This window comes from Budorcas taxicolor, chromosome 14 (genome assembly GCF_023091745.1).
Source record: "Budorcas taxicolor isolate Tak-1 chromosome 14, Takin1.1, whole genome shotgun sequence".
NCBI lineage: Eukaryota > Metazoa > Chordata > Mammalia > Artiodactyla > Bovidae > Budorcas > Budorcas taxicolor.
In genome coordinates, this window is record NC_068923.1 from 16023353 (window position 1) to 16030343 (window position 6991).

The window sequence follows — 6991 nt, forward strand, 5'->3', positions numbered from 1 at the left end:
GGGACACACTTCAGAGGCCACCAAGCGGGCGCCCTCTTTGCTCCATCTGACCCCTTGGCGACACTGAGCGCCTGCGGGGACCTGGGGGGCAGAGCACAACAGGGGCTGCCCAAGTGCCCGCCCAGCTCTGTGCCCAGGCCCCTGGGGCACCCTGCCGCCTGGGCTCTGGGACCAAAGCTGGGGAGGCACCGACAGATCCCAAACAGAGAACACAGGCCCCACGCCGCAGGGGGATAGGGGTCCTGGAGCAGGGGAGGGGCCTTTGTGTGCAGGTATCGACCTGCCCCAAGGCCATCAGTCCCCTATCCACGCAGACCAGGGGCAAGGATGCCTACCTGTGCTCCCGCACCTGCTGGGCCCGGCGTCCCGACAGCGAGCAGGTGCTGCTTCACTTTCTCCTGCAAGAGTGGACCGAGCCCCTGCCTGCTGGAGCCCTGGGCCAGAGCCGGGTTAATCCTATTTGCCAGACTAACTGTGAGTCTGCTCAAGCCAGGCTGTGTAGGGCAGGGGAGCTGTTTAAATTTTTTTTTTTAATGGAGATAAAATTCACCTAACGTTCCCCCTTTTAGCTATCTGAAAGGGCACGCTTCGGTGTTTTTTTTTAGTACAATCACAGTGTCGTGTAGTCATCACCACCACCAATTCCAGAACATTTCCATCATGCCCTAAAGGTACCCCACGCCTGTCAGCAGGCACTGCCCATCCCCCTGCCCCAGGCCTTGGCAATGGTGAATCTGCTCTCTGTCTCAGTGGATTTGCCTGTTCTGGACGTTTTACACAAACGGAGTAAATCACGTGTGGTCCTTCACATCGGGGTCCCTTCACTCTGGATAACGCCTCCCAGGCTCACCGACACTGTCAGGTAGATCAAGACGCTGAGTGACGTCCGCAGTGTGGAGAGAGGACATGTGGGTCGTTCCCAGGTCTGGTCTCACTTCACCCACGGGGACTGAGCTGCAGCACGTTGCCAGGAGCAGGGCTGCACGAGAGGGTCCGGGTGACATGGGGGCCACACGTGGCAGCGCCTGGTCAGCTCCTTCCCAGGCCCACCAGGCTGCCCAGGTCACTGGGCAGGTCCTGGGGGGACAGAGGCCCCAGCAGCTGGCCGGGAGGGAAGGGGCCTCCAGGGTCCAGGCAGGACAGGGCTGGCCTTCAAGGAAGGGGAAGGTCGGTCAAAGCCTTTTAGAAGTTAAAAACATAATTGTCAGACAAGTGGTGACCACGGGTCTAAGATCTATTCCATCTGTGATGGGACTGGCAGGCGGCAGTGCTGGTTGAGAGGAGGATCCCTCGATTCCAAGTGCTAAAACCAGAGAGGAGGAGAGAGACGGGAGCTGTTCGACAGGGCAACGCCACCATCCGTGCCAGACAAAGCGGCACGTCCAGGAGACTCCCCCACATCCAGGGCAGGTACAGACGTCCCGAGAGAGCTGGACAGCACCCAGCAGTCACAGAAGGGCACGCCGACCCCCTTCTGCTTAAGAGATCCAACCAGGCGAATGGGGGCTGGCGTCTGGGCGGAGGGCACGGCCTGAGCAGAGGCCTCAAGGCAGGCAAGGGCAGGGTCCCTAGGGCGGGTGGGCTTGAGGTGGGCACTGGTCCTCGGAGTCGCCAGAGGGATGAGGGGGTCTCTGCGATCCCAGATCCAGGCATGTCACAGAGTCAAGCGCGAGGTGAGGGTGAGGTAGTGGAAACTCCCCAGAATCCCTGGCCGGGGGCGAGAGGACTGCCACGCGTGGTGAGCTGGCAGCACCTGGGCCCAGGTAACTGAAGCCACCTGGGGTGACCAGGACTGGGGAGCATCTACCCAGAGCCAGTCCCCTGCTGGCATCCCAGGGCCCCCACGCCACCCCCACTCCCTACGTGGTGAAAGCTGAATCAGTCCTGTCCGCCTCGGCCAAATCACACCGAGGGAAACACGGCATGCTTACGGCTGGAAGGAAGGCCCCCCGCCGTTTCCGTCCTCCTCTTCTCGGGCCTCACCTGTGTGCTGCATAGAGGCGACTCTCTGCAGCCCCACGGACTGTAGCCCACCAGCCTCCTCTATCCATGGGATTCTCCAGGCAAGAATACTGGAGTGGTTGCCACTTCCTTCTCCAGGGGATTTTCCCGACCCGGGGATCCAACCACGTCTCCTGTGTCGCCTGTACTGCAGGTGAATTCTTTACCGGCTGAGCCCTCGAGGAACTGCCCTCCTGCTATTACTGAATCACACCCCCAGACCCTGCCTCTGGCTCTCTGCGCCCACGGTGAGTCTGTCCCCGCACCATCCTGCACCACCACCAGGCCTCTGCCTGCGGGTGCCACCGCCCCAGGACTCCCTCCTGGCTTTCCTGCGCCTCTGCAAGCCCCACCTCCTTGGAAGCCCGCTCACCTGCTCACAAGCTCTCACTGAGCTCCCACAGGTGCCCTGGCTGTGCTGTGGATCCCAGGGCACTCTCGGGGAGCAAAGCTCAGCTCCTCACATGACAGTGAGTTCGGCCACAGCAGCCCGGGGATGACCCTGGAGGCCAGACACCCGCAGAGCACAGCTCTAGCAACGGAAAAGAAGAGAGGCCCTCAGCTGCCAAGGAGCCCCAGCCTCAGCTGGACCCCCAACACACTGGGAAGCCCCCATCTCTGACCCAGCTTCCACCCAGGCCCCTCACCGAAGGGCAGGGCCGTGGAGCCCCGCTTCACAGGCCATCACAGAGCGCACCGCATCCAGGAAGACACAGTCTGGGGGTCCTCGGCTCAGTGTTCCCTAGCACCCCTCAAGGCTTCTCCCATTTCAGAAACCTCTCGACGAGCACCGGAGAACCCAGCCTCAGCCTCTGCCGCTTCCCAGCGTCTCTTAAAGGGAGCGCCCCGTGCTCTGCTGCACTCAGTGTCTCGTTACAAGGCAGCGGAGCAAGGCCAGCACTGCTCAGATCTGGGTCAGCCACACTGCACCTCTGGGAGGCACCCACACCCCCAGGGCGGCTGCAAGGCTGGGACACAGACTAGCAGGCCTGGCATGAAGTAGGTGCTCGGGAAGAAGGGTCAGGGATCCTCCTGGGCCAGGCCCGAGGCTGCCTGTCCTAGGCCCATGGGTGCCCCTGGACCATGCGCCCTGGTCCAGGGCTGGCTGGTGGCCACGCCTCCCGGCAGCGGGTCCTGCATCCCAGATCGCCCGAAGCCCTGGTTCTCACGCTCACTTCCTCGGGGTGGGGAGTGGGGGCAGGGCATGATGCGCTCACCCAGGCCCTGAAACCCCAGCCCCCTCTCTGGGAGCCTGTGCCCACAAGGACCCGGGGCAAGAGCCTTTCACTGGGAGGGGGGTGAGGGGGAAGGACAGGGAGCCAAAGGCGGGAGACGGGGAAGGGGGGCGGGAGCAGAGCAGGAGGCCCGGCGGGGATGCCCCCTCGCCTCCCCAGGGCTGGCCAGACAGGGGCGTCTGACCCCGACCCCAAGGGTCCTTCTGAAAACAGGAGGCCAGGCAGGAGCAAGGCAGCCAAGAACATAGGACGCAAAGGGCCGGCGTCCGTCCTGAAGCCGGGCAGGCCTGGCAGTGTCCGTGGGAACAGAGCCCGGGCCCGGCCAGCCACACTCGGGCCAGTCAGTGGGCATCGGGGTCGCGGCAAAGGCTGGGGCAGCTGGGCATGTCCCGAGCGGCGGGAGCCCAGGCCCCAATCCTGCCCCAGCCATGTCCAGACCCGCAGGCTGATCTGGGGCTGGGGGTGTCTCGTGGGGGCCCTGGGGAAGGCTGGAGGGGCCGTGAGGGGAGAGAGAAAGGGTCGGCAAGGCACAATCACCCCTACCCTCACCATCCACACCCCCAGACCCCGCCGGCGCTCCCCCCATCTCCTGCCTCCCCTCGGCCCCAGCCTCCTCATGGCCAGTTCTACCTGTAGCCTTCTCCCTGCCCCCTTAGCCACCTCCCTGGCCCTCAGCTGGCACCAAGTGTCTTCCTCTGGGTTAGGGGCTCCTCCTCCAGCTCCCTGGACCCCCACCTCCCCTAACTGCACGCAGCCCACCCAGGGCAGAGGCCGCAGCGGCGTCGTGCATGTGTGGAGACCGTGATGTCGTGGACTGTGGCCACACTGGACCACAGGTGGGGGACGGGGGAGGCTGACAAGCCGGACAGACGGCTGGACACTCTGATGAGCAGCTCATTGTGCACTCCAGCCCGCACGCCCCGCAGGCTCTGCCTGGCTCCGTCCTCCACGCTCCCTGCCCCCCACACTCCACCCGGGGACCCCCAGCCGCTGGCTGTCCTCACAGGCCTGGGGGCCCCTCGGGACGGCCCTTCCGGTGACTTCCTGCCAGGGAAGCTGGGGGGAGGGGTAAGCAAGGCCTCCAGATGGCTTCCTGCGGGCTGCCCGCGAGCGTGGGAACGGGCCAGCCCCGGGGCCATGGAGGAGGGGAGGGCTGCGCCCTCAGCAGAGCACCTTCTGCCCCCCTCCCTGGACGCCCCCTTTGACACCTCCTGACACGCGCACCTCCATCTACGGAGCGGGACAGGCCCCACCGGTGGGCCAGAAGCAGGGCCTCCTGCCCACCACGGCCCTTCCTTATCAGGCCTGCCCGCCTGCAGAAGCAGGGACCCCTGCCCCATCTGAGAGGCAGGGGACACCGAGGCCAGAGAGGAGAGGGTCCCCGGGGCGCGATGAGTCAGTGGCTGGGCAGAGGCGGGTCAGCCCCCACCTCAGCACGCACCTGGAGGCTCCCCATCTGTAAACGGGGGGACGACAGTCCAGCTCCAGGCCCCTCAGCAAGGACAGCCCAGCCCCGGCTCAGGAGGCACCCGTGATAGCACATCTGCCCCTGGACCAGGGCCCTTGGTTCTGGAAGACCGGGCAGCGACAGCCACTGCCGCCCAGCTGGCTGGGAGGACGAGGGCCGCACCTGGACCCGCACCCCTCCAGCCCACAGCGGCCTCACGACGGCCACTGAGGAGCTGCTCTTCACTCAGGCCCTGAGCCCCGGGGAGCCACCCTCGCCCGGCTCCCCTCCAGCCGCTGTGATGACCACATCCGTCAAGCCCAGGTGGGATACCATTTCCTCTCAGAAGACCTCCCTGATTTCCCGTCCCCACACAACCTCAAAGTCTGGGGGATGCACGCTGCAGGAAGGTGACAGCTGTCCCCTGCAGGTCCTCCTGTTCACCCATGGTCCCTCCCAGGGTCAGGACCACCTCTCTCTGCCCTCTCCCATGCCCCACGGGGCCAGTGCAGGCCTGGCAGCCCCTTGAGGGGCACACGAAGGCAGGAATGAGTAGGGGGGCAGTGGCCTGCGCCCCCTACCCCACTACACAGCAACCAAGCTGGTGGTGACAAGGCAAGAGGGGCGCACCTGAAGAGAGGAGTCTATCACGGGGGTGCTGATTCATAAAAGGGTCCATCCAGGCCCCCGGGTGCCACCAGGAGAGAGGCCCGCAGTCAGCGGCGAGGGAGATTCAAGTGAATAACTGCACATTATTCAGCAGCCTGTTCCTGTGTAATCCAGCACAGGCCCAGCAGCCCAGTGCTCAGAGGAGTTATGAACCTCCTGGGCTGTCTGAATTTTCATGAGGAGCCCCATCATAAGGAGCACCACCAAGTCTGTGCTGAACACTAACACGGAGCACGGTTGAGGTGATGCTCCATCCACCCCCGACGTGAGCTCCTGGGGCGGGCAGTACCGTCAAGGTAGGGCCCCAGGCCCTCTCTGCCCATGCCCTGCACAGGGTCAGGCCCAAGAGCACAACTTGACAGGCGAACGGAGGCCCCCCAGACGGCCCCTTCCGAGGTCGCAGCCTTGGAGACTTAAAGGGCTAGTCTGCCGGGCGGTCACACGGAGCAGACGCACGGTTGCAAGTGGGTCGTTTGGCTCAGGTGGCTCCAGCTAAACCGCCAAGGCCACCAGCTTTGTCTTGACCCCCATCCAGTCTGTGGTGGGGTCCAGGGTCTACTCCGAGCTCCCCATTCTCTACACAAGAAAACTGAGGCCCAGGAAAGGCAGAGGCTGGCCCAGGGTCACCCAGAAGCCTGGCAGAGCTGGGGCCATGGCTCTGGGCTCCCTAGGGCCGTGTGGAGGAGACAGCGAGGTCTTGGTGGGAAGTCCCAGGCACCCTCGGGCACCCCCTGAGCTCCTCGTGGCAATTCCCAGCAGATGCGCTGGTGGGCAGCTAGCCAGAGAGAAGTGAAGGCCAGGAGAAGGCCCAGCAGCTGACCCCGTGGGGAGATGAAAGCGGAGGGAATGTTTGGCTTGGCAGGGCCCGGGCTAGGAAAGGGAGGAGGAGGGCCACCCTAGCTTCAGCAGACGATACCCAGGGACGCCAGCGGGCACAGCAGAAAGGCACACGGCTGGGTGCGGGCGCAGGGCCGGCAGCAGGTAACCCGCCGCAGGGGGCCGCCGCGGAGCTCCGGGTGGGGTGGCGGGGAATCCTTCTGGCCCTCCCACGCCTCTTCCAGGAAGCCTGAGTCACAGGAGGGCCCCGGGGCCCGGAGAGCGGCCGGGAGCACCAGTCCCACGGGAAGGGGACAGGGCAGGGCCGCCCGCCTCCTCCAGCTGGGCCAGCCCCGGCTTCGGGGTCTGTGCGGCGAGTGAGGCCATGGGAACAGGCTCAGGCCGCTCCCAGGAGGGGCTAGGGGGATGGAAGAGCTGGTGACAGCGGGTCAGAGCCCCCCTTCCACAGGAGGGGAACTGAGACCCCAGAGGAGAAAAGTTGGCTTAGAGCCAGACAGTTAATGACTTGTTATCAACCAAGGGGGGCTCCAGGCAGGCAGGCCTGGGTGCCGGGGAGACCCACAACCGCGTGCACTGACCTCCTGGCTGAGCCCCGTTCCAGCACATCAGCGCCCCGCCTTGCACCAGAGACCACCCCACCACCCTGCTCTAGAACACTCCATGGCTCCCGCCGCCCCTTCCCTCAGAATCTGAGTCAGGAAATGGAACCAGGGCACAAGGCAGCCGCAACCTTCCACCTACCCGCGTCTGCCATGCTGCTTCCTGCCTGGGGGACGTGGGGGTGCACACACAGAGCACCAAG

General features: G+C 64.9%; 1 long non-coding RNA gene across 2 annotated transcripts; it reads right to left on the reverse strand.

Moving 5' to 3' along the window:
* Positions 1-585: 585 nt before the first annotated feature.
* LOC128059531 (uncharacterized) lies at positions 586-2794 on the reverse strand. 2 transcript variants are annotated; one of them, XR_008200597.1, is made up of 3 exons: positions 2649-2794; positions 2375-2533; positions 586-979 (listed from the first exon to the last, which is right to left on the reverse strand). It is a non-coding gene; the product is annotated as an uncharacterized LOC128059531 (long non-coding RNA). The 2 variants fall into 2 exon arrangements; XR_008200596.1 differs by having other exon boundaries at positions 586-1303.
* Between the last annotated feature and the right edge of the window lie 4197 nt (positions 2795-6991).